At 44.6% G+C, this 27,305-nt stretch overlaps 1 protein-coding gene and 1 pseudogene across 4 annotated transcripts in view; one reads left to right on the top strand and one right to left on the bottom strand.

Moving 5' to 3' along the window:
• On the bottom strand, nucleotides 1-27,298 carry LOC135970592 (eukaryotic translation initiation factor 3 subunit E pseudogene; annotated as a pseudogene).
• KHDC1 (KH domain containing 1) overlaps nucleotides 1-27,305 on the top strand; it is a 66,782-nt gene that overhangs the window by 18,021 nt on the left and 21,456 nt on the right. For 3 of the 4 annotated variants that reach the window (XM_074037667.1, XM_074037669.1, XM_015449188.3), the window contains one exon: nucleotides 1,194-1,236. The exons of the other annotated variant lie outside the window; for it this stretch is intronic. The gene's annotated coding sequence lies outside the window, so the exon portion shown is untranslated. The remainder of the gene's footprint in view (nucleotides 1-1,193; nucleotides 1,237-27,305) is intronic. 4 annotated transcript variants of the gene reach the window in all.

The following is a 27,305-nucleotide window of genomic DNA, read 5'->3' on the forward strand; positions in this document are numbered from 1 at the left end:
CACTCCATTCACAAGTCTTGTTAATACGGGATGCTACACATCAAATTAGGAAGTATCTGCTAGTTATGGTAGAAATTATTCCACAAATATGTATCAAGTGCTTAACATGTGCAGAAGTGCTGTTCTTGTTAAGTCTTCATCTAGTAAGTCTAAAGCAGATGCTGTTCTAGGTGCTGTGAATATACTGGTGAATAGAAAACAACAATTTCTATCTTATGGCACTTCTTTATGCTGTTTACACTGGGGACATAGCAGGAAACAAGACAGCAAAATCTTCATTCTTGTGAAATTTAAAGTTTTAGAACAGGAAATTCTTAAGCCACCAAGAAAAAGTCATTCACAAGCACTGATTCACATTCTCTCAGCTTCTTCCCCATCAAAGTTAACATATAAGCATTCAACAGATTCTGTAATTGGGTCTTTATATGTGTAAGACTCCTGTTGAGTAACTTTAACTAGATCTTTTAGCACCTGCCAATGTTTTTGAACATCCTTGTTTGTTATGACTGCTGTAGTCAAATAGTGAAGAATGTGTGGACACATTATCTAAATTGCATTAAGATACTGTGATTGGTAAAGGAAGAGATCAATAATATCACACCTTTGGGGTGATTGAAGAAAAAACGAGACCAGTGAACGAGCCATGCTCTCTGCTGAAGAGACTGAAGTGGAGAACTCACAGAACTATTATCTATGGTCTCTTTTAACCATGTAAGGTCTTCCATGTCTGCATCACAATTCTGCTGTAAGATTTCAGAGGCCAGCTTTCCCCAGTGTGAACTTACAGCATTTCTATCTGTTGCTGGAACCAACACTCTGAAAAAATATAGTCTGCTGCTCCTGAGTAATTCCCACATTCATATTGGAATTTTGCGTATCTGTAGAGTGTATGTAAATATTCCTGCCTAAAACCATGCTTGTCCACCAGGCAGTCAAAGAGCATCCTACCATCCTTGGTTGACTGCATTTGCCTTGTTGTTTCTGGATCTTCATTTTCACAATTAGTTTTGTTTCTGCCTGAAGCTGTTTCAGTTGTGCAACAACTGTGGTTCTTTTCTCTCTCAAAGCATGAGGAATATCATCACAATAAAGGTCTTTGTATACATCCATAGCAAAACCTACCATGTTGGTATCACTAAGAAGGTCCAATTTACCTTGTAATAATTCCTTTTCATTATATATCTCTTTTACAGAGAGAAACTCAAGGAGCGGAAAGACTAGATGCTGATCCAAAAGGTGCGTGATTCAAGTAGTTAAGTCGTACCCGCCATCTTACCAAAAAAAGGGAGTCTGTACTCGAGAATTAAATTTTTAAAAATAGATTCAGGAGGTACATGTGCAGGCTTGTTACATGAATGTATTGTTTAATAGTGAGGTTTGGGCTTCCAGTGTGCCCATCACACAAATATTAAACATTGTACCCAACAGGTACTTCTTCAACCCTCACCCCGCTCCCAACCTTTCCCCAAAGATTAATTAAAAATAAAACAGGCCGGGTGTGGTGGCTCAAGCCTGTAATCCCAGCACTTTGGGAGGCCGAGACGGGTGGATCACAAGGTCAGGAGATCGAGACCATCCTGGCTAACATGGTGAAACCCCGTCTCTACTAAAAAATACAAAAAACTAGCCGGGCGAAGTGGCGGGCCCCTGTAGTCCCAGCTACTCGGGAGGCTGAGGCAGGAGAATGGCGTGAACCTGGGAGGTGGAGCTTGCAGTGAGCTGAGATCCGGCCACTGCACTCCAGCCTGGGCAACAGAGCGAGACTCCGTCTCAAAAAAATAAAATAAAATAAAATAAAATAAAACAAACTCAGAATTTTAAACATTTCAAAATCTACCTTAATGTAGGTCCTAATCTTGGGACTCTTCTTTAGCAACCATACACCACTGTGTTCTGTTGATAACAGAAACTGGGTACACCAGGCACGGTGGCACATGCCTGTAATCCCAGCACTCTGGGAGGCCAAGGCAGGAGGATTGCCTGAAGTTAGGAAGTCAAGAACAGCCTGGGCAACAAAGTGAAACCTCTATCTCTACAAAGAATTAAAAAAAAAAAAGTGGATAATTTAGACTTAAAGAGATATTTTGGTGCAAAAGGATTAACATTACATGTTCCAACTTAAAAGATCATAATTTCCTGCTTAATGACATCCATGTTAAAGTCTACTAGATATTATTTAAACATTGCCACTTCAGCTGTTCCTTTTTTTCTTGGAAACTGTTGTTTATTTCCATCAGCCTTATTTCCATCTTGTTTAAGAGCTTGTGGAAGAACAGCTTAAGGCCACTCATTGGTTATTCTTACCCATTCACTGGTCTGAGCAGTGGGAGTTGCGGACCAGTCATTCATGGTAGGCTGAGTGCTCCAATCTTCAGTAGGGAACTGCTGAATAGGCACAGAGGGCACCTGCATGCCTTTAAACCAGTCTGCAACCTCAGACTGAGTAGCAGTAAACTTCCACTGGAGCAGTCCATTCACTTTGAAATTCCTTTTTCAGCTGCAGCCTACTCTTCCTTTTCAATCTCTTCAGAATCTCTATAGAAGTAGAGATCAGGCATGATCATGGGAGATGGTGCAACACATGCACAGAGCTTCCTGGGCCAGCATCCACTACATTAGACTCAGTGATTGAGTTTCCTTGTTGTTCCATGGGATGACAATGTCCGCATGGCTCAGAGAGAATCTGTGATGTACAGCAGTGGTAGGTAGGTTACCATAAGAAGCCTCTGAGAGAGGCTGATAGCCCTAGAATCAGTAACCATCCAGAAGATGTGGGTAGCAGAAGATGACTGGATCTGGTTAGCAAAGGTTCCAGAAGTGAAGTGAGCAGCAATACATGTGGCTCCAATGGTAGCAGCAAACTTCAGCACAGCCCACTAGCCAGTATTCCTGCAGGATATGACACATCAGCAGGGTTTTCAATGGCAACAATGGCATGAGCTGCCAGCAGAAGCTTCTCCCAGGTCCTCTTCAGATTTATGATATTTGTGGACTTTGGATCCTGTTAGAAAAAAAAAAAAAAGATTTATGATATAGATGCCATCACTTTCATTTTTAGATGTACTATCATTCCATTTGGAAATCAAGGTTAGTGTCACCTAAGTGAGTTCCTGCTGTAAGAAATTTGAGGACATCAAGGGCTCTGGACATTGTGAAAGTTTCTCTTTAAGTTGCAACAGGAATCCAGAACAACATTGTATGGACCCCTCTCTAGGTAGCACAGAAGTCTAGATTTTTTTCTTTTTCTTTTCTTTTTTTTTTTTTGGATGAAGTCTTGCTCTGTCGCCAGGTTGGAGTGCAGTGGCATGATCTCGGCTCACTGCAACCTCTGCCTCCTGGATTCAAGTGATTTCACTGCCTCAGCCTCCTGAGTAGCTGGGACTACAGGCATGCACCACCATGCCTGGCTAATTTTTTGTATTTTAGTAGAGACGTGGTTTCACCATGTTGGCCAGGATGGTCTCCATCTCTTGACCTCGTGATCCGTCCCACTTGGCGTCCCAAAGTGCTGGAATTACAGCTGTGAGTCACAGTGCCTGGGCGCTTTTTTACTTTTTTTTTGTTTGTTATGAGACAGGGTCTTGCTCTGTCACCCAGGCTGGAGTGCAGTGCCATGATCATGGCTCAATGCAACCTCTGCCTCCTTTTTCAAGTGATTCTCATGTCTCAGCCTCTGGAGTAGCTGGGATTACAGGCATGAGCCACCATGGCCTGGCTAATTTTTTTATTTTCAATAGAGACAAGGTTTTGCCATGTTGGACAGGCTGGTCTTGAACTCCTGCCCTCTGGTGATCCTCTGCCTTGGCCTCCCAAAGTGCTGGGATTACAGGAGCCACTGTACCTGGCCCAGATTGTATTCTTTTTTTGTTTGTTTGAGATGGAGTCTCACTCTGTCGCCCAGGCTGGAGTTCAGTGGTACAATCTTCGCTTACTGCAACTACCGCCTCCTGGGTTCAAGTGATTCTCCCACCTCAGCCTCCTGAGTAGCTGGGACTACAGGCACATGTCACCATGCCTGGCTAAGTTTTGTATTTTTAGCAGAGGTGGGGTTTTGCCATGTTGGCCAGGCTAATCTAGAACTCCTGGTCTCAAGTGATATGCCCACCTCGCCTCCCAAAGCACTGATATTACAGGTATGAGCCACTGTGCCTGACTTAGATTTTATTCTTATGCCTAATCCATTTGTCTGTCTTTGGTTGAAAAAGGATTATGTCCTTTTCTACTGAGTATGTCTCTGATATGCAACAAATGATTGGATATTTTAATCTATTCAGGTTTAATTGGGGCTGAAAACTTTAAGACCATCTACTAGGCTGTGTTATTAGGCTAGGCTTTTCTATTATCTAAACACTTCCTACCCCTACCACCTGTCAGTAATTACCTTTTTTTTTTTTGAGATGGGGGTCTTAATATACTATGTTGTTCAGGCTGGTGTGCAGTGGCTAATTCACATATGCCATCATACCCTTCTACAACCTTAAACTCCTGGCTTCAAGTGATCCTCTGCCTCTGCCTCCTGAGTGGCTAGGAAAACAGGTGTGTGCCACTGCACCCAGCTAAAAGAAAACTTTTTTTTTTTAAGATGAAATCTCACTCTGTTGCCCAGGCTGGAGTGCAGTGGCATGATCTCAGCTCACTGCAACCTCCACCTCCCAGGTTCAAGTGATTCTCCTGCCTCAGCCTCCTGAGAAGCTGGGACTATGGGCATGCATCACTGTGCTCAGCTAATGTTTGTATTTTTAGTAGAGATGGGGTTTAACCATGTTGCCCAGGCTGGTCTTGAACTCCTGACCTCAAGTGATTCACCCACCTTTGCCTCCCAAAGTGCTGGGATTACAGGCATGAACCACCATGTCTGGCCCAAGAAAACTGTTTCTGATAGGGATGGAAGAGAATACTTACTTCTCCAGATCAGTGAATGCATATCTCATATCTAAGGTTGTGTTAATCAGTTTCTAATAAAAAATACCGCACCTGGCACAGCAACTGCAATTAGTGCCACCACTTGGTTGAGTCTGCAGCAGTTCACTGCCACCTTCTCGGATCCATCTGGTTTTTGCAGGCACCAGAGTGGTGAATTAAATGGAGATATGATGAAACTAACCCTATCCTTTAGGTCTTTAAGGGTGCCACTAGTTTCTGCCATTCCCCCAGGGATGTAATATTGGATTTGATTTGGTCTTGATCAGGAAGAAGGTGGTGGCAATTTCAGAGGGCTTCATCAGCCCTTCTCCACTCTATTTTCACCCCAGAGGAGTAGAATCGATATTAGGGTTGTGCCAGCTGCCAAGAATCTCCATTCCAAGTATACATTTGGAAGCTGAAAAAATGATCACTAGGTGGTTATGGACCCAGTGGGCCCACCGTGAGCTAGATCTTAGGACTCCATTTATTACTTGACCCCATATGTCCTCCCTGTAAGAGGAGTGGCAGATGATGCTGGTCTACATGTATCATTGTTAACCGGGATCTTGTGTTCAAGAGTCTATGATGTTTGGGTATTTCTGTTTTCCTAGTGTATATTACCTGAAGTAAATGACTGTAGTTTCCTTTCTGGAAAGGAATAGGGAACCATTACTATGTACTGCCATAGCATTGCCAGGTCCTTCCTCCTGGGGATCTGTCCTCTCCTTTAGTCATTGAGTTTCAGATCTGGAAACTGGCATATGTCTGGAAACTGAGCAAGGGAGCATGAGACTACTGCTTCCAGCCTAATCATCTAGCCTTGATTTCTTTGATGTACAGATTGAATAGCACCCTTGTTGGCTGCCCAGATATTTTTCCTCAATCATTTCATAACCCTCTAGTAGTCAGGTCCCTCTGTGAAACTGACTTGCCACTTGTTACGATGATTGTGTCTTTCTGACATCTGAGGGTCAAGTGGCCTTGACTGGCCTTTGGGGGATAGTGGCTATCATCGCAATTGCTATTAGAGACCAGTTTTATCATAGCATCTCCTACTGTAAGTCCTGGCTCTCAGAGAAGAGCCCCTACTGAACTTAGCGGTGTTGGTGACATTCTCACTAGAATATTTCTTATTGCTTTGATAAGTAATGTATTTTCTGGGTCCTCTTGTGGATTTTCCAACTATTTGCAGTATATAGTCTATAGCATACTCACATCTCCGAGCCTTTTCATTCATCTACCTTTTGCTACAATTTTGGCATTTCTACCTCACTTAGTGTGGGCCATTGGTTTTTCCATGCTTCTGGGAGCCATCCTGGTAGTAGGATTGCATCATCTTTCAGGATCCTTGTCAGGGCATTAAATCCTGAGACCAATATCTGGTTCTTTTTTTTGAGACAGAGTCTCACTCTGTTGCCCAGGCTGGAGTGCAGTGGCGTGAACTCGGCTTGCTGGAACCTCTGCCTCCCAGGTTCAAGTGATTCTCCTGCCTTGGCCTCCCGAGTAACTGAGATTACAGGTGCAAGCTACCATGCCCAGCTAATTTTCACTATTTTTAGTAGAGATAGGGTTTCACCATGTTTGTCAGGCTGGTCTCAAACTCCTGATCTCAAATGATCCTCCTGCCTCAGCCTCCCAAAGTGCTGGGATTATAGACGTGAGCCACCATGCCCTGCCCCATCTGGTTCTTTAAAAGTATATATTGCTCTCTGTCATAACACATTCTGCATGCTCATCTTTGTAATTATTTTTAGAGAATAGAAGAGGTGTGGCTCTCAGTGCTTAGTTGATCAATGAAAAGTTGATTTGTTAGTATCACCATCCATTATCTCAGGTATAAATGAGGGAATCAGTTCTCTTTATCATCAGGTCCCTCTTTTTCTTCATAGTTCTGAATTTTCATATAGTTCAAGAAAAGAAGTCCTCAAGAGCAGAGAATCTGAGAAATTAATGTGATTAGTATCTAATTACCACCAATATCATCTTACATAAACTATATAGAGACTTTTTTGGAGTTCTGAGTTTTTCCTTTACTGACTTAAAAAAAACCCCACACAAACGAGTGAATTCATTTAGGACCAAGCAACGAAAAGTAGCTGTTATTCCCTGACACACTGTGGTATGGTTTGGCAGCAGGATAAGGCTGGGAATGGGTGTAGCTCTCTCACTGGCTACACAGATGGGTTCTAAGTCTTGCCTTGTTGAGTGGACAGTTTTGCTGAATCATGTGGATAGATAAGCTTAATAGTTTTCCCCTTTGCCCTTTGCCTTTCTAAATGTGATTATTTATAGGAAATGTGCTTTGGAAACTAGCATAAAGGAGAAAAAAGGCCTTTCCAGTTTGTCTTTTAAAGAACAAGCTGGGGATGGAGTTAAGCTAAGATTGAGCTCCATCTGGTGGCTAACTTTGATCAGTTCTTGGAACTAGGAACTGACCAAAATCTGGAAAGCCATGATTCTTCTAAAAATAGAAAATGGGCCGGGTGCGGTGACCACGCCTGTAATCCCAGCACTTTGGGAGGCTAAGGCAGGCAGATCACTTGACGTCAGGAGTTTGAGACCAGCCTGGCCAACATGGCGAAACCCTGTCTCTACTAAAACATACAAAAATTAGTGGGGCATGGTGGCAGGTGCCTGTAATCTCAGCTACTCAGGAGGCTGAGGCAGGAGAATTGCTTGAACCCAGGAGACAGAGGTTGCAGTGAGCTGAGATTGTGCCACTGCACTCCAGGCTGGGCTACTGAGCTAGATTCCATCTCAAAAAAAAAAAAAAAAAAAAAAAGAATCATGATAAGCATGAATAAGGCATAGAGGCCAGATCAGCAGAGTCAATGTGTGGTCTCTGGTAGGACTGGTGGGATTTTTGCCAAGACTTTAACAAACTCTATGGAAATTTAAACAGTGGGATATTTATAATGCAAAGTAACAGACACGCCGAGCGCGGTGGCTCACACTTGTAATCCCAACACTATGGGAGGCCGAGGCGGGCGGATCACCTAAGGTCAGCAGTTTGAGACTAGTCTGGCCAACATGGTGAAACCCCATCTCTACTAAAAATACAAAAATTAGCCGAGTGTGGTGGCGCGTGCCTGTAATCCCAGCTACTCAGGAGGCTGAGGCAGGAAAATCACTTGAACCCAGGAGGCAGAGGTTGCAGTGAGCCGAGATTGCGCCACTGTATTTCAGCCTGGGTGACAAGAGCGAAACTCCGTCTAAAAAAAAAAAAAAGGCAAAGTAACAGACACAAAACTTCACAGGCAATCCTTGAATCTTTTCAAGATTCAAAGAAGGTCAGGAAGGGTGGATAAGCCTGATATCCCAAGAGAAAGGGCAGCTTTAAGAGCATACCTGGATTTTGAGCCTGGCAGATGAGGCTGCTATCAATCCAGCAATGTTGTAATCACCCAACAGGTTCGTCTTGCCTGCTGCACAGGGAAATCCAATTCACTGAGGGAAATCCAATTCACTGAGACAGTGTTGTGGTAGTAAAGAAATAGTCTTATTAATGCAAGGCCAGCCAAGCAGAGAGACAGGAGTTTAAGATTACTAAAATCTGCCTCCCTGAGAGCTCAGAGGCCAGAGTTTTTATAGATTATTTGGTGGGCAGGGAACTAGGGAATAGTTGAAGATGAAATCTTAGGGGTGTGGAAAATGGCCCTTGTGCACTAAGCGCACCTCTGGGTGGGGACCACAGGACTGGTTGAGTCAGGAGTCATGCGCCCTGGTAGGGTATGTCAGTTGCCAGAATGCAAAAATGTGAAAAACAATTCAATAGATCAATCTGAGGTTCTACACTAGTGATCTTATCTATAAGAGAAACTGGGGAAGTCACAAATCTTATAACCTAAGGCCACATAACTTCTGAGCAGTAAGGGATTACAAAAACTACACCTACATTTTGGCAGAAGTCAGGCACTCCATAATCCTAATATTGTGGGTTTTCATTAGTCTTACAAAAGCTATTTCAGTCCCTGAACAAGGAGGGGATCCATTTTAGAGAGGGACTATTATCATCCTTGCCTTAAAGTTAAACTAGAAATTAAATTCCTCCCAAGGTTAGTTTGGCCTATGCCCAGGAAGGAATGAGGACAGCCAGCCTGTGAGGCTAGAAGCAAGATGGAGTCAGTCATGCTAGACTTCTCCCATTGTCATAATCTTTGCATTATTAGGTGGTTTCAATGTGCTGGAGAGATGAAGGGTGGAGTGGGAAAGTACTGCAGGAATCAAAGAGGAAAGAATGGGGCCAGCATGGTGGCTCACGCCTGTAATCCCAGCATTGTGGGAGGCGGAGGCAGGAGGATCACCTGAGGGTCAGGAGTTCAAGACCAGCCTGGCCAACATGGTGAAACCCTTTCCCTACTAAAAATACAAAAATTTGAACCTGGGAGGCAGAGGTTGCAGTGAGCCAAGATCGCACCACTGTACTCCAGCCTGGGTGACAGAGCAAGACTCTGTCTCCAAAAAAAAAAAAAAGGGAAAACCAGTGAGGTAAAGATTCAACTCCAAAAATTACAGAAAACAGAATGATCCTAAAGAAACAAAAACTAAGGGCCAGGCGCTCACACCTGTAATCCCAGCACTTTGGGAGGCCTGGGAAGGAGGATCACTTGAGGTCAGGAGTTGAGACTTGCGTGGATCACTTGAGACCAGCCTGGGCAACAAAGTGAGACCCTGTCTCTATAAAACAAAACAGCTAAGGAAATAAAAGATTAAAGCAAAAGCCGATGGAATAAGAAACAAAATCGGATAAACAAAACCAAAAGCTGCTTCTTTAAAAAAAAAAAAAAAAGCTACACTTGAGTTCATACAGTTAAAAATGAATAATTAAATAAATGAGGTAGAACAGACAAATCTCCCATGCAGAATTTCAAATAATTTATGTAGGTACTCTGTCTTCATGGAGGTGGAGCATAACTCCCGGTACCTTCATTAAATGTGAGCTATTCGTAACGACTTCCTGCAAAAGATTAAGGAAAAGGAAGGGATGAGTAACTTTACAGTGGAGAGGACTGACAGACTACTTCAGCCTGATGATCAAGGTCAACATAAAAAGTGAAATCATGTTAATAGCACGTACCTCCGGTGTGTAACTGCCCGGTGGGTTCACCTTGCCCATTTCCTAGACAGAGCCAATTTATAAAGACAGGTGAATTGTAATAGAGAAAGAGTAATTCACGTAGAGCCGCCTGTGCACGAGACCAGAGTTTTATTATTACTCAAATCTGTCTCCTGAAGCATTCAGGGATCAGAGTTTTGTTTTGTTTTTTTTTGTTTGTTTGTTTGTTTTTTTTTTTGAGACGGAGTCTCGCTCTGCCGCCCAGGCTGGAGTGCAGTGGCCAGATCTCAGCTCACTGCAAGCTCCGCCTCCCGGGTTCACGCCATTCTCCTGCCTCAGCCTCCCCAGTAGTTGGGACTACAGGCGCCCGCCACCGCGCCCGGCTAGTTTTCTGTATTTTTTAGTAGAGACGGGGTTTCACCGTGTTAGCCAGGATGGTCTCGATCTCCTGACCTCGTGATCCGCCCGTCTCGGCCTCCCAAAGTGCTGGGATTACAGGCTTGAGCCACCGCGCCCGGCCTTTTTTTTTTTTTTTTGAGACGGAGTCTCACTGTGTCACCCAGGCTGGAGTGCAGTGGCGCGATCTCGGCTCACTGCAAGCTCCGCCTCCCGGGTTCACGCCATTCTCCCGCCTCAGCCTCCAAGTAGCTGGGACTACAGGCGCCCGCCACCACGCCCGGCTAGTTTTTTGTATTTTTAGTAGAGACGGGGTTTCACCGTGTTAGCCAGGATGGTCTCGATCTCCTGACCTCGTGATCCACCCGCCTCGGCCTCCCGAAGTGCTGGGATTACAGGCTTGAGCCACCCCGCCCGGCCAGGGATCAGAGTTTTTAAGGATAATACTGTGGGTGGGGGAAGGACAGTGTGTTGTGTTGATTGGTTAAGTCAGAGATGAAATAATAGGGAATTAAAGCCTCTTGCACTGAGTCAGTTCCTGGGTGAGGGCCACAAGATCAGATGAGCCAGTTTATTGATCTGGGTGGTGGTGCCAGCTGATCTATCAAGTGCAGGGTCTGTAAAGTATTTCAAGCACTGATCTTAAGAGCAGTCTAGGGAGGGTCAGAATCTTGTAGCCTCCAGCTGCATGACTCCTAAACCATAATATCTAACCTTGTGGCTCATTTGTTAGTCCTGCAAAGGGAGTCCCCAGGCAAGAAGAAGGTTTGTTTTGGGAAAGGGCTGTCGTCATCTTTGTTTTAACCTATAAACTAAGTTCCTCCCAAAGTTAGTTCAGCCTAAGCCCAGGACTGAACAAGGACAGTTTGGAGGGTGAAAGGGTGGCCTGCCCCTCCACACCTGTGGGCGTTTCTCGTCAGGTGGAACAAAAGATTTGAGAAAAGAAAGAGACACAGAGACAAAGTATAGAGAAATAAAAGTGGGCCCAGGGAACCGATGCTCAGCATTGATCATTATCTTTACCATCTCCGAGAGGGGGATGTGGCAGGACAATAGGGTAATAGTGGGGAGAGGGTCAGCAGGAAAACGTGAACAAAGATCTCTGTGTCATAAATAAGTTTAAGGAAAGGTGCTGTGCCTTGATGTGCATGTATACAAACATCTCCACAAACATTTCTGTGCATTACAGAGCAGCATTGCCGCTAGCACGTCTCACCTCTAGCCCTAAGGTGGTTTTCTCCTATCCCAGTAAATAGAACACACAATCGGGTTTTACACTGAGACATTCCATTGCCTAGGGATGAGCAGGAGACAGATGCCTTCCTCTATCTCAACTGCAAAGAGGCCTTCCTCTTTTACTAATCCTCCTCAGCACAGACGCTTTATGGGTGTTGGGCAGGGGGGCGCTGGGAGACGGCCAGGTCAGGTCTTTCCCTTTCCACGACTATCACATGGGGAGAAACCTTGGACAATACCTGGCTTTCCTAGGCAGAGGTCCCTGGGGCCTTCCGCAGTGTTTGTCTCTGGATACTTGAGATTAGAGAATGGTGAGGACTTTTAACAAGCATACTGCCTTCAGGCACTTGTTTAACAAAGCACATCCTGCCTAGCCCTAAATCCATTAAACCTTGAGTAAACACAGCACATGTCTCTGCAAGCACAGGGCTGGGGGCAGGGTTACAGATTAAGAGCATCTCTTCAAACAGAAGAATTTTTCTTAGTACAGAACAAAATGGAGTCATAATCTTATGTCTACTTCTCTCTACATAGACACAGTAACAGTCTGATCTCTTTTTTTTCCTCACAGAAGTTAGAAGCAAGATGGAGTTGGTTAGATCAGCTGTCTTTCACTGTCTTAGTTATAATTTTGCAATGGCAGGTATAATGTGATAAAATTGGCGCTTACCTCTATGGTCTTCCTTCTCAAAACCCCTAATCCCAGTCTAATCATGAGACTTCAAACTCCACTAGAGTGGAATTTTTTTTTTTTTTTTTTAAAGGCAGAGTCTCACTCTGTCACTCAGGCTGGAGTGCAGTGGTGTAATCTTGGCTCACTACAACCTCCACCTTCCACGTACAAGCAATTCTCATGCCTCAGCCTCCTGAGTAGCTGGGACTACAGGCGCGTGCCACCATGCCCGGCTAATTTTTGTATTTTTACTGGAGATGGGGTTTCACCATGTTGGCCAGGCTGGGCTAGAACTCCCAGCCTCAAGCGATCCACCCACCTTGGCCTCCCAAAGTGCAGGGATTACAGGCGTGAGCCACCGCACCCAGCCTAGAGTGGCATCTTAAAATATACTTGACCAGTATGCCTCAAAACAGTCAAGGTCATCAAAAACAAAAAAAGTCTGAGAATCTGTCACAGCCAAGAGGAGCCTAAGGACACATGATGACTAAATGTAATGTGGTATACTGTTTGGGCTCCTGGGGCAGAAAAAGGACCTTAGGAAATCAGAATAAAGTATGGGCTTTAATAAGATGTTAATAATAGGAAAAACTGGGTGTGGGGTAAATGGGCACTCTGTACTATCCTCACAATTCTTCTGTAAATCTAAAACCATTTTTTTTTTTGTTTTTTTGAGACGAAGTTTCACTCTTATTGTCCAGGCTGGAGTGCAATGGCGCAATCTCGGCTCGCTGGAATCTCTGCCTCCCGGGTTCAAGCGATTCTCCTGCCTCAGCCTCCCAAGTAGCTGGGATTACACGCGCCTGCCACCACGCCTGGCTGATTTTTCTATTTTTAGTAGAGACGGGGTTTACACCGTCCTCATCTGTAAAATTGGTGTACAGTAGTGCCCCCTTATCCTTGGGAGATACGGTCCAAGACCTCCAGTGGATGCCTGAAACCACGAATATAACTGAACTCCATATGTACTGTGATTTTTCCTATGCATACATACCTATGATAAGTAGAGACAAGGTTTCTCCATGTTAGGCTGGTCTTGAACTCCTGACCTCAGGTGATCCGCTTGCCTTGGCTCCCAAAGTGCTGGGATTACAGACAGGCACCACCACACCAGGCTAATTTTTTGTATTTTTAGTAGAAACAGGATTTCCCCATGTTGGCCAGGCTGATCTCAAACTCCTGACCTCAAGTGATCTGCCCTACTTGGCCTCCCAAAGTGTTGGGATTACAGGCATGAGTCACCATGCCCAGCCAAAACTTTTAAAGGATGTCCTTTAGGAAGAAGATACATGATCACAGAAGGGAGTTCTGGGGAAAATGCAGACAGACAAGATTTAAAAAGCTATTAAAAAAGAAATTAGGTTGGGCATGGTGGCTCACACCTGTAATCCCAGCACTTTGGGAGGCCAAAACTACTTGGGAGGCTAAGATGGGAGGATCACCTGATCCTGGGTAGGTAGAGGCTGTAGTGAGTTGTGATTGTGTCACTGCACTCCAGCCTGGGTGACAGTGAGACTGTCTCCTCAAAAATAAATAAAACAAAAAAAGGATATGTTTAACCTTTATTAATTTTAATTTGAAGGAGGGTAAGCATCTGGGTATTATTTCTTCTATTAAGCGTAGGACTGGCTATCATATTTCTCTAACTATAAAAGTAGAGAAGGGTGGATGTAGTAAACTGTGAATAGGCCAAAGGAACACAGAAAAAGTAGGAACTACACCAAAAACAGGAATGATGAGGAACAATGATGATCACATAGAAAATAACAAAATAGAAAGAGGGCCCAACGGTACCTCACAATAATGATCAATAATACCCCATCTTGGCTGGGCAAGGTGGCTCGCTTTGGGAGACCAAGGTGAGGGGATTGCATAAGCTCAGGAGTTGGAGATCAGCCTGGGCAACACGGCAAAACTCTGTCTCTATGAAGAATACAAACATTAGCCGGGTGTGGTGGTGTGTGCCTATAGCAATAGTTACTCGGGGGACTGAGGCAGGAGGATTGCTCGAGCCCAAGACGTCAAGGCTGCAGTGAGCCATGTTTGCCACTGCACTCCAGCCTAGGTGACAGCAACACCACATCTCTTAAAAAAAAAAAAAAAATTCCGTGGTCCCATGTTATCATTGAGGCAAATGGAGAAAAGAATTTCAATAAATTTTCCCAATTATTAATATGCAATTTTAGCAGAGACTTTTCTTGATACTGTAGAGCATATACAGAGATTTATATACAGTCAAATGGCCATATAGTTGACTTCGTTTTTTATTTTCATTTTTATTTTTTGAGACACAGTCTCACTCTGTCACCTAGGCTGGAGTGCAATCTCAGCTCACTGCAGCCTCCACCTCCCAGGTTCAAGCAATTCTCCTGCCTCAGCCTCCCGAGTAGCTGGATTACAGGCGTGCACCACTCTGCCTGGCTAAGTTTTTTGTATTTTTAGTAGAGACGGGGTTTCGCCATGTTGGCCAGGCTGGTCTCGAACTCCTGACTGCAAGTGATCTAAGAGCCTTGGCCTCCCAAAGTGCTGGGATTATAGGCATGAGCCACCGTGCCAGATTGACCTGGTTTTTATTCATTAATACCACATTGCATTAATGAAGGCTAACTGGTTGATAAATATGCAGTCACTGTAACAGTCAATCATCTAGTGTTTAACTGTGTACCTAGGGTCTCAGTAGTAGAATAGAGATTTATCATCCATGCCAAAAAGGAGTTTGTAGCCAAGTGTGAGAGAATGTATTCACATGAAAAGTGACAAAGAGGCAGGAAAAACGTTATTTGATGTTCTCACACCGTCCTCATCTGTAAAATTGGTGTACAGTAGTGCCCCCTTATCCTTGGGAGATATGGTCCAAGACCTCCAGTGGATGCCTGAAACCACGAATATAACTGAACTCCATATGTACTGTGATTTTTCCTGTGCATACATACCTATGATAAAGTTTAATTTGTGTTAGGCACAGTAAGAAATTAACAACAATAAAACTTACAATATACTGTAATAAAACAAAAATCATAATGCAAAAATTCATAATGAAAAAGTTGAATGGATTTAGTCACATAAAAACATCAACATTTGTGATACTGAAAAAGTACTATAAATAAAAGTAAAACCAAATGAAAACTGAAATTAAAAATAAAGAGCTAGGGCCAGCCTATGGTGGTTCATGCCTGTAATCCCAGTATTCTGGGAGGCCAAAGCAGGAGAATTGTTTGAGGCCAGGAGTTCAAGACCAGCCTGAGCAACATAGCGAGACCCTGTCTCTAAAAATAAAAAAATAAAAAGCTGTTGTAGACTAGTAAGAAAAATAAACACATCAATAGAAATATAGGCAAAGGACATGAGAAGGCATTCTGGCCAAGCGCAGTGGCTCACGCCTGTAATCCCAGCACTTTGGGAGGCCGAGGCAGGCGGATCACTTGAGGTCAGGAGTTTGAGACCAGCCTGGCCAATGTGGCAGTGAAGCCCCGTTTCTACTAAAAATACAAAAAAAAAAAAAAAAAAAAAAAAGCCAGGCGTGGTGGCTTGTGCCTGTAATCCTAGCTACTTGGGAGGCTGAGGCAGAATTGCTTGAACCCGGGAGGCAGAGGTTGCAGTGAGCCAAGATCGCACCAGATCGCACTTCACTCCAGCCTGGGTGACAGAGTAAGACCCCATCTCAAAAAAACAAAACAAAAAACCCAAGAGAGAGAGAAGGCATCCACAAAAGAAACACAAATGTTTCACAAAGGTATAAAAAGATACTTAACTTCACAAACAATAAAACCATAAAACCTGGCCTATACTAAAACCTAATTCAGTGATTTTTTATTTTATTATGTTTTTTGAGACATGGTCTCCATCATACAGACTATAGTACAGTGGCTGGTGTGACCACGGCTCACTGCAGCCTGAACCTTCCAGGCCCAAGCAATCCTCCTGCCTCTGTCCCACCTACTGCTACCTTGTAGCTGGGACTACAGTTACATGCCAACATGCCTGGCTAATTTTAAAGTTTTTTTATAGAGACAAGGTCTGACTATATTGCCCAGGCTGGTTTTGAACTCCTGGGCTCAATGAATCTTCCTGCCTCGGTCTCCCAAAGTGCTGGGGTTACAGATATAAGCCATTGCGCTTGGCCCAAGCGATATTTTAAAGTTTTATACTAACTGATAATGTGTTTTGGCATTTAAGCTACTGAAAATCATGATAAAGAAATATGACAGACTTGTTCTTTTTTTTTTTTTGAGACAGAGTCTTGCTCTATCGCCCAGGCTGGAGTGCAATGGCACAATCTTGGCTCACTGCAACCTTTGCCTCCTGGGTTCAGGCGAATCTCCTGCCTCAGCCTCCTGAGTAGCTGGGATTACAGGCGCATGCCAACATGCCTGGCTAATTTTTGTATTTTTAGTAGAGATGGGGTTTCACCATGTTGGGCAGGCTGGTCTGGAACTCCTGACCTCAGGTGTTCCACCCACCTCCGCCTCCCAGTCTTGAATTACAGGCGTGAGCCACCGCACCCGGCCAGACTTTTTCTTTTTTAACTAACAGTTAAGGAGAATAGAATCAGTTTGTCAATGTTTCAACACATAAAAATTTAATTTATAGAGCTTGTTTATTTTTTCAAAACTAGCATTAATAAAAGAATAAACAGGAATGTTCTTCCTTATTTACAAAAGTTCCTTGGGACATTATCCTAGCTACATCCACTTAATACAAAAAAATTGAAAAGCTGAACCAACCTTTTGTAATTCTTCACCTTTTTTCTTCATGTAGGAGCAAGCAAAGAAAGCTTTCTTGGCAATCGATACCAATCCCTAGATATATTTTACATTTACTATTATAACTCATTTGTAATCTTTAAACAAGTCTCTAAAAGTGACTTGTCTAAAAGTGAATACAGACTACAGAAAACACTTGCTGCCTTTTAGCTACAGGGGCAAAAAAGGATTCAGACAGGGCCTCGGAGGCCAAGGCTACTGGACAGCTTTATCCCACTGCACTGAGGTGTGGATCACAGTTTACAAAGTTGTTTTTTTTTGAGATAAGGTCGCCTTCTGACCCCAGGTTGGAGCGATGTGGTGCAACCACTGCTCAAGGCAGCCTCAACCTCCCAAGCTCAAGCCATCTTCCCACCTCAGCTTTCCAAGTAGCAGGGACTACAGGCACATGCCACCAAGCCTGGCTGGTTTTTTTTTTTTACTTTTCTTTTGTTTTGAGACGAAGTTTTGCTCTTTCGCCCAGGCTGGAGTGAAGTGGCATGATCTCGGTTCACTGCAACTTCCGCCCCCCAGGTTCAAGCGATTTTTTTTTTTTTTTGAGACGGAGTCTCGCTCTGTCGCCCAGGCTGGAGTGCAGTGGCGCGATCTCGGCTCACTGCAAGTTCCGCCTCCCAGGTTCACGCCATTCTCCGGCCTCAGCTTCCCGAGTAGCTGGGACTACAGGCGCCCGCCACTGCGCCCGGCTAATTTTTTTCTATTTTTAGTAGAGACGGGGTTTCACCATGGTCTCGATCTGCTGACCTTGTGATCCGCCCGCCTCGGCCTTCCAAAGTGCTGGGATTACAGGCGTGAGCCACCGCGCCCGGCCTCAAGCGATTATCCTGCCTCAGCCTCCCAAGTAGCTGGGATTACAGGCATGTGCCACCACGTCCGGCTAATTTTTGCAGTTTTAGTAGAGATGGAGTTTCACCATGTTGGACAGGCTGGTCCCGACCTCTTGACCTCAGCCTCCCAAAAGTGCTAGGATTACAGGCCTGAGCCACCACACCTGGCCTCTTTTTTTTTTTTAGATGGAATCTCACTCACTCTGCCACCCAGGCTGGAAAGCAGTGGCACAATCTCTGCTCACTGCAACTTCTACCTTCCAGGTTCAAGCAGTTCTCTTGCCTCATCATCCCGAGTAGCTGGGATTACAGGCGTGCACCACCACGCCCAGCTAATTTTTGTATTTTTTTTGTGGAGACGGGGTTTCACCATGTTGGCCAGGCTGGTCTTGAACTCCTGGACTCAAGTGATCTGCCCACCTCGGCCTCCCAAAGTGCTGGGATTACACGTGTGAGCCACTTTGCCTTGCCTAAGGCTAATTAAAAAAAATTTTTGTTTTTTGAGATGGAGTTTCGCTCTTGTTGTCCAGGCTGGAATGCAATGGTGTGATCTTGGCTCACTGCAACCTCTGCCTCCTGGGTTCAAGTGATTCTCCTGCCTCAGCCTCACGAGTAGCTGGGATTACAGGTGCCCACCACCATGCCTGGCTAATTTTTGTATTTTTAGTAGAGACGGGGTTTCTCCATGTTGGCCAGGCTGGTCTCGAACTCCTGGGCTCAAGTGATCCTCCTGCCTCGGTGTCCTAATATGCTGGGATTACAGGTGTCAGCCACGATTCCTGGCCCATAGTTTTGTTAACAGCTTCCTGGGCAGTCTCCCGACCTATTTCCAGTGACACCAGGCTTCATTCAGTCTGTTCATCACTGTGACTGAGAGGAAAGCACTGGAATGAGTATTCATTCTGTTTTAAGCAAATTCATGGTTTCCAGGCTGAGCATCACTATTCCTAGAAGTAAAGCATGGAAGTGAGTAGGCACACTGTACAGGAACACATACACGATATACAGAGAAAGTGACCCTACAGAAAACACTGCTGAGGCTACCCTACTGGTCACTCTAGAGCAGACCACCTGCAACAGAATCACCCAGAACATCCAAAAAATAAAGAAAAATAATGATAACTAATATTTATTAAGTACTTCCCATGTGTTCTAAGTGCTTTACCATATTCATTCATTCCTTTAATCCTTGGGGAAAAACCTGTAAGTAGGCTCCTGTCACTAGCCCCATTTTACAGGCGAGGAGACTGAAGAACAGGAAGGTGAAGTCATTTGCCAGTATGCTTGACTGCTGGAAGGGAGGGAGGCTGTGCAAGGAGAGCTGCATGTTTATAGTGCTCCTGGGTTCGTTCTAAGTCTGAGAATCACGGAGTACAAGACTTTCAGGGCTAGAGTTTTTATTTTTTACTTTTTTATGGGATGCACAAACTGCAGAGAAATGGAGTCTATGCACCGAGGCAGCAGTTTGTCACAGAAAGTGGAAGCCAGCTAGAATCCTTTTCAATCCCTTAAAAGAGAGGTTCGCAGGGGCAGACTGGAGGGAAGGGTCTGGGCTAGGAGATCTTCAAACCTCTTCTTTGGATTTCCCAGTGGCCTCCGACAGTACCTCATTCCAGGACTTCCATGATTACTCTGAAAAGCAAGGAATCCTAGCTTCCCAGGATGTGAGAGGGAGTCCCAGTCCTGTGGGAGGGAAGTTGTGCAAGTGAAAGAGGATGGATCCCATAGCACAGATGGCCTAGGTTTCTACCACCGAGGGCCTGGGCACATGAAGTTCCTTACCCGCAGCCTGTTTCTTTCAGGATCTCCCTGCCAAGATGTGAATCAGCCTTTTTTTTTTTTTTTGAGACGGAGTCTCGCTCTGTCACCAGGCTGGAGTGCAGTGGCACCATCTCGACTCACTGCAACCTCCTCCTCCCGGTTCAAGCAATTCTCCTGCCTCAGCCTCCTGAGTAGCTGGGACTACAGGCATGTGCCACCACGCCCGGCTAATTTTTTGTATTTTTAGTAGAGACGGGGTTTCACCGTGTTAGCCAGGATGGTCTCAATCTCCTGACCTCGTGATCTCTCACCTCGGCCTCCCAAAGTGCTGGGACTACAGGCGTGAGCCATTGCGCCCAGCCTGTGCCTGGCTTATTACTATTATTTTAAAATTAATTAATAAAATAATATTTACAAATGTCAATTTTAGACTCGGAGTGGTAGCTCATGCCTATAATTCCAGTACTTTGGGAGGCCGAGGTAGGGGGCTCACTTCAGGTCAGGAGTTCGAGACCAGCCTGGCCAACATGGTGAAACCCTATTTCTACTGAAAATACAAAAACTAGCTGGGTGTTGTGGCATGTGTCTGTAATCCCAGCTACTTGGGAGGCTGAGACAGGAGAATTGCTTGAACCCAGGAGGTGAAGGTTGCAGTGAGCCGAGATCACGCCACTGTACTCCAGCCTGGGCAAGAGAGAGAGACTCCGTCTCAAACAAACAAACAAACAAACAAAAAAAGCTGGGTGCGGGGACTCACATCTGTAATCCCAGCATTTTGGGAGGCCGAGGTGGGCGGATCACGGGGTCAGGAGTCCGAGACCAGCCTGGCCAAGATGGTGAAACCCTGTCTCTACTAAAAATATAAAAATTAGCTTGGCGTGGTGGCGGGCGCCTGTAATCCCAGCTACTTAGGAGGCTGAGGCAGAGAATACCTTGGACCTGGGAGGCGGAGGTTGCCGTGAGCCGAGATCGTGCCACTGCACTCCAGCCTGGGCATCAGAGTGAGATTCTGTCCCAAAAAAAACCACAAAAAACAAAAAACTTTTTACATCATGTCTATATATTTCAAAAAGAAATTAATAGACTCTGCTTCATTCTTTTTTATATTATAAAGGGTATTGATTGTGACCAACTAAGCTAATTTCACCATCCTCTAATGGGTGACAACCTGCAGTTTGAAAAACACTGCCATCATTTACTAATTAATGACTAAAATATTGACAGAATGTACAAAGAAAGAGAACAGGCTGGGAGCGGTGGCTCACACTTGTAATCCCAGCACTTTGAGAGGGTGACGTGGGTGGATCATGAGGTCAGGAGATCGAGACCAGCCTGGCCAAGATGGTGAAACCCCGTCTCTACTAAAAATACAAACAATTAGCCAGCAGTAGTGGCATGTGCCTATAGTCCCAGCTACTCGGGAGGCTGAGGCAGGAGAATCACTTGAACCTGGGAGGCGGAGGTTGCCGTGAGCCGAGATCGCGCCACAGCACTCCAGCCTGGGCAACGAGCAAAACTCCATCTCAGAAAAAAAAAAAAAAGAAAACAAAGAAAAAATAGAAACAAAAACTTTTGCACTATAGGATCATTTCCTTCAGGACACTAAGTGAAGAGGGTCTTGCTATATATTGTCAACTGGATGTAGTGGGTTAAATTGTATACCTCAAAAAGATATGTCCAAGTTCTAATTCCTGATACTTGTGAATGTGGACTTACCTGGAAATAAGGTCTTTGCAGATGTAATTATCATTTTTCTGTTTTTCTTTTTCTTTTTTTTTGGAATGTAGTCTCGCTCTGTTGCCGAGGTTGAAGTGTAGTGGCACAATCTCAGCTCACTGCAACCTCTGCCTCCCAGGTTAAGCCATATAAAAATTTTAAAATGATTCCTAAACTACAAGTTCTACAAAAAACAGGCATGAAAAAGGCTTAGTCCTATCCATGTACTAAATAGTACAATAGTACAATACTTCAATAAATAAAAGGCTGTAGTTGTATTAATGCATGAAAAGGCCAATCAATGTAATAGAACAGAAAACCAAAAATACACCCATATATATGCATAGAAATTTAATATTTAATAAAGGGGACAATTCAGATTACTGTGGAAAAGGCGGATTACTCAATCAAGGATTTAATTATCATTGGAATAAACAGGTTAACCTATTAAAAATCCATCTGAGGCCAGGTACAGTGGGTCACACCTGTAATCCCAGCACTTTGGGAGGCCAAGGAGGGTGGATCACTTGAGCCAAGGAGCTTGAGATCAGCCTGGGCAAGACAGTGAGACCTTGTCTCCACAAAAATAAAAACAATTTAAAAACTAGCCAGGCATAGTGGTCCATGCCTGTAGTCCCAGCTGCTCAGAAGGTTGAGCTAGGAAGGTAACTGGAGCCCAGGAATTTGAGGCTGCAGTGAGCTATGATCACACCCACCACTGCACTCCAGCCTGGGTAGCAGAGTGAGGCTCTGTCTCCAGCAGCAACAACAACAATAACAACAAGAACAACAAAAAACAGTAAAATTAGATTTAAATATATATGTAAAACAATAAAAATTCATTTGAATTATACCTAACAACCTAAATCAAATCACACCTCAGGAACATCAGACATTTAAATGTAAAAAAGAAAACTCAAACCATACCAGAGGAAGCCATTAGCAAATATTTTATAGTCATGGAATAAGGAGGGCATTCCTAAGAATGAAACAAAATCCACAGACAATAAACATAAAAAGATTCAGGCTGGGCACAGTGGCTCATGCCTGTAATCCCAGCACTTTGGGAGGCTGAGGCGGGGCAGATCATGTGAGGTCAGGAGTTTGAGACCAGCCTGACCAACAGGGAGAAATCCCGTCTCTACTAAAAATACAAAATTAGCCAGGCATGGTGGCGTGTGCCTGTAATCCCAGCTACTCAGGAGGTTGAGGCAGGAGAATCGCTTGAACCTGGGAGGTGGAGGTTGCGGTGAGCCGAGATCGTGCCATTGCACTCCAGCCTGGGCAACAAGAGTGAAACTCCGTCTCAAAATAAACAAAAACAAAAACAAAAAAAGGCTGAATATATTTTGTTGTATGTCTAAATCACATTTGGTTTATCCATTCATCTGCTCATGGATTCTTGGGTTGGTTCCACCTTTTGGCCACTGTGAATAATGCTATTATAAATACTGGCATCCGTACTTATTTCAGTCTCTGCTTTCAATTCTTTTGAATATAAACCTAAAAATTGAATTGCTGGGTCATAAGGTAATTCTCTATCTTTCTGAGGACACATCAAACTGTTTTTCACAGTGGCTACACCATTTTATATCACCAGTAATAACAAGGGTTCAAATTTCTCAATATCTTTGCCAACAATTTTGTCTTTTCCATCTTTTCTTTTCTCTCTCTTCTCTTTCTTTCTCTTTTTTTTTGATGGAGTCTTGCTCTGTTCAGTCTGGAGTGCAGTGGCATGATCTCGGCTTACTGCAACCTCCATCTCCCAGGTTCAAGCAATTCTCGTGCCTCAGCCTCCTGAGTGGCTGGGACTACAGGCACCCGCCACCACAACCAGCTAATTTTTGCATCTTTTAGTAGAGACAGGATTTTGCCATGTTGGCCAGGCTGGTCTTGAACTCCTGACGTTAGGTGATCCACCTGCCTTGGCCTCCTAGAATGCTGGGATTACAGGTGTGAGCCACCGTGCTTGGCCCCATTTTTTTGATAATAGCCATTCTAATGGGTATGAATTGGTATCTCATTGTGGTTTTGATCTGCATTTCCCTAATGACTAGTGATGTTGAACCTCTTTTCACGTTCTTATTGGCCATTTGTATATCATCTTTGGAGAAATGTCTATTTAAGTCCTTTGCTTATAATTTATTGTTTGAGATAGGGTCTTGCTATGTTGCCCAGGCTGGTCTCAAACTTCTGGGCTCAGTAATCCTCCTGCCTCAGCCTCCTGAATAGTAGGGAGTATAAGTGTGTGCCAATGCACTTGGCTACTTTATGTTTCAATTGGGTTGTTTGTTATCCTGTATATTAATCTCTTATCAGATATATAATTTGCAAATTTTTTTTCTCGTTCTGTGGGTTGTCTTTTCATTGTTCTTCATGTTCTTTGATGTACAAAAGTTTATAATTTTGATGAAATCCAATTCATCTTTTTTGTTGTTGTTGCCTGTGCTTTTGGAGTCATATCTGAGAAATAATTGCCAAATCTAACATCATGAAGCTTTTGCCCTGTGTTTTCTTCTAACAGTTTTACATTTAGGTATTTGATCCACTTTAAGTTCTGTATATGGTAGGTATAAGGTAAGGAGTCCAGCAACATTCTTTTGTATGTGGATATCCAGCTTTCTAAGTACTATTTTTTGAAAACACTGTCCCTCCTCCACTGAATGGTCTTGGCACCCTTGTTGAAACACAGGAGGACTTTAAAGTCAGCTCAGATTTCTCAGCTTATTGTCTGGGCTCTTGATAACTGCTCCCTCGGTAAATGACAACATATATCAATGCAATAGTGCCTATCATATGATAAGGCAAGGACTATTGAGCTAATGAAAGTAAAAAGCTTAGAAGAACACCTGTGGTATGTAGTAAAAGCTCAACAAATGTTGGCTATTTCATTATTAAGAGTGACACTAGAGTCCAACATCTCACTTGTTTTCATTAAAGGTTTTAACATTTTGCAGAGTCTGTTATGTAAGTCAGGCCAAAAAGTACTATACCCTGATCACAACTAATCTTTGGATTTTCCCCCAAGACATATCCTCATCCACTCCTTTGCTTCTAAGTTTATTTTGCTTCTTATAACAAGTGTTGCACTCAATACCCAAAGATAAATCTTGATCTTAACATATGGCATGCTTTTTGTCAATGCTTTTTCTATGGATACTACTAAGACCCTTAGGTTGGGTGAGTGTTAGAGTGCCACTGCACTGCACTTTAGCCTGGGTAACAAAGCCAGACCTTGTCTCCCCACAAAAAAAAGAAAAAGAAAAGGGGTCTTGCCATGTTGCCCAGACTGGTCTCAAATTCCTGGTCTCAAGCAATCCTCCCACCTTTGCCTCCCAAAATGTTAGGATTACAGGTATGAACCACTGCACCCAACCAACATTTCCACTTACACTTCACCAAAAGTTTCTTTCACTTCAGACTGATTTTCCAAGTGTACGCTAAGAGGCTTTTAGTTGTGTTGATGCCACAACTGCCAGTCTACTTATTAAGTCCAGGATTTAAATGCTAAAGACACAAGAACCTGAAAAAGGCTTACACAAACTCCTCTCAGCAAGAGCCCTTAGTCTCCATTCCCACCTTCCCCAGATCCAGCTCACAGTGACCAGTCACCAGGTACCTCTTTTTTTTTTTTTTTTTGAGACGGAGTCTCGCTCAGTTGCCCAGGCTAGAGTGCAATGGCACGATCTTGGCTCACTGCAACCTCCACCTCCCAAGTTCTAACAATTTTCCTGCCTCAGCCTGCCAAGTAGCTGGGATTACAGGAACCCACCATCATGCCCGGCTAACTTTTGTATTTTTGTAGAGATGGGGTTTCACCATGTTGGCCAGGCTGGTCTTGAACTCCTCACCTCATGCAGTCATCTCTTTTCTGTCCACCCAATTCCTTCTTCAGTACAGACAGAGTTCCTACTTTATTCTTCTCTCAACATTATAATTATTTTGGGGTTTCTGGGAAAAATTTATCTTACTTATTTCCATATATCAAAGGCCTATGCAGAAAAGCTAAATAGATACTGATGAGAAATATACTACTAGACAAACTCTAACACTCACTTAACCTAAAGGTCTTAGAAATTTGTTCTGTAACACATTTTATTCAAACTACACTCGAGTCCTGCCTCTAACCAAGAGTAAGGGCTGAATGACTCCTTTTACCCTAGAGTGCACTAGTCTCTGAGATATACAGGGACTCCTCAATCAGTTCTCAGATGATTCTGCCTCTAGGAGCAGCAGAAACTAGAGGAAATCATGTCTGGGCTTACTTGAAGTTGTGTGCTTATCCAAAATCTGCCTTGCTCACTCAAGAGTCCAGGTATCACTGGTCTTTGAGGTCACTAGGCAGCATCCAGTCTTTGAAGCAAACCATTCCAGGTTTTTGACTCTGCTTTCCTGTCAATGTCAGCTAGAGGAACTCTTCTCCCTGCCTTGGCCCTGGCTGGTCCTGGTTCCACTCTGGCTCATTTGCTTCTGCACCTGGCCTAGGATACCACATGATTAATTCCTTCCTGTGTGCCTCTGGCCCAGGTTTGCCAAGGGAATGCACTCAAAGCAGCTCTACCTATTCCTGTCCATCAGTTGCTGGTTGAGCACTGGCACTGCACATCCCTGCTCTACAGAATCTTAAACCTTCAGGAGTCTACCTGCTCACAGGTCCTGTGTTCCTACAGGCCTTCTTCATCAAGGGTGGGGTCACAGTTTTGCCCCAAGAAGGCAACCTGCCTCCTTGTTCCTGTACTGGCTTGAGACTCCTAGGCTGTGTGTGAACTAGCTGATAGGCCAGAAGCTTTAGGATGAAAAGAATACTGGAGAAGTCCTCAAAGTTAGAACTTTTATTGGTGTCTGTGTCCCCTCACTCCTGTTACCTATCTTGACCCTTCCCTACTTACCTTAGTGATTTTGTGATTTCAGTGAAAAAGACGCAACCTAGAGAAGACTGCGAGGTCCCATACCTTCCAGGTGGCAGAGTCGACCTTAGACAGGGTCTTGCTTTGTTGCCCGGGCTGGAATGCAGTGGTGCGATCTCAGCTCACAGCACCCTCGAACTTTCGGGCTCAAGCAATCCTCCCACCTCAGCTTCCCGTATAGCTGGGGCTACAGGCATGCACCACCATGCCCAGCTAATTTTTAAATTTTTTGTAGAGACAAGATCTCCCTCTGTTGCCCAAGCTGGTCTCGAACTCCTGGGCTCAAGCGATCCTTGCGATTTGGCCTCCCAAAGTGTTGGGATTACAGGTGTGAGCCACCGTTTCCGGCCTGACCTTTTGTAAATACTCCCAACTAATTGTTCAAATGGACTTGAACAAAAGAATCTTCTTCCCAATACTGCCAGAGAAGGCAAAATTCTTCAAATTCATGTTTGAGGCCATAAACCAACAGGATTAAAATGGAATCGGCAGCAAGCAATGACAAGAAACCCAAGACCACTCATTTCCCTCCAGCCCAAGTGGCAGATGGGATCTCAAATACACCACGGTGTGATGCGTGACAGGCTGTTCACTGGGGATGTGGAGCATTCAAAGTGCCCTGCAGAGGGTGGGCCTGGATCACCCCCCCCCCCCCCCCCCACTGCAGACACCCCGCCCTAGGCAACATTCCTGGGGAGTCTGGACCTCCCTTGGTGGACGGACTCCCGAGGGTCTCTAGGGTTTTTCACCCCACGTCGGGGTGAACTGAAGGCATGGGAAGAGGCGGCCCCACAGCCTGGGTCCCCCAAACCCCCTCCGGGCTGAGAGCAAGAGATGCCGCCTGGAGGCCACTCACCAAGCAGCTCCGCTGGCTCGGCACTGGGGGTCGTCCAGGTCTGGGTCCTTGCCACCGGCTCCTCCCTCCGCCCACCCTTGCTTCCCGGACTCAAGAGCTGCTGGGCTCTCGACGCGCCGGCAGTGGGCTCCGCAAGCTGTCTCCTGCACAGAGCAGGCGGGAGGAGGGCTCTCGGTTGCTTCCCCTGCCGCAGCCGCGCGCTTCCGGCGGGG

The sequence above is a fragment of the Macaca fascicularis genome, chromosome 4, assembly GCF_037993035.2.
Source record: "Macaca fascicularis isolate 582-1 chromosome 4, T2T-MFA8v1.1".
NCBI lineage: Eukaryota > Metazoa > Chordata > Mammalia > Primates > Cercopithecidae > Macaca > Macaca fascicularis.